General features: G+C 60.2%; 1 protein-coding gene across 3 annotated transcripts in view; it reads left to right on the top strand.

Annotated features, from left to right (window-relative positions):
- Positions 1–100: 100 nt before the first annotated feature.
- ESCO1 (establishment of sister chromatid cohesion N-acetyltransferase 1) overlaps positions 101–256 on the top strand; it is a 41840-nt gene continuing 41684 nt past the window's right edge. For all 3 annotated transcript variants that reach the window (XR_435580.2, XM_015562718.1, XM_006761882.2), the window contains exon 1: positions 101–250. The gene's annotated coding sequence lies outside the window, so the exon portion shown is untranslated. The remainder of the gene's footprint in view (positions 251–256) is intronic.

Raw genomic sequence — 256 nt, 5'->3', positions numbered from 1 at the left:
AGATTTAATGGAGGTATTCTAGAAGTTCTCAGAGTTTCCTATTACCTGCAGTGGCTTCATCTAGGGAGATTGATACAAGTGCAGACTTCTGATCCATTTCTCTTGCCAGCCGCTCTGGAGAGCCGGACCGCTCGCCCCCACCTGTCCCACCCTGGGGTCTCGCCGCCTCGCACGCCTCTTCCTACTCCGCTGGTCCCGCTCCCGGAGCCCTTGAGAGGCAGCGGGCGGCTACGACGCGCCGTCGCCTGCGGTAAGC

The sequence above is a fragment of the Myotis davidii genome, unplaced genomic scaffold, assembly GCF_000327345.1.
Source record: "Myotis davidii unplaced genomic scaffold, ASM32734v1 scaffold96, whole genome shotgun sequence".
In the NCBI taxonomy this organism is placed as follows: Eukaryota; Metazoa; Chordata; class Mammalia; order Chiroptera; family Vespertilionidae; genus Myotis; species Myotis davidii.
The sequence above is the reverse complement of the archived record's forward strand: the minus strand, read 5'-3'. Positions and strand labels throughout refer to the sequence as shown.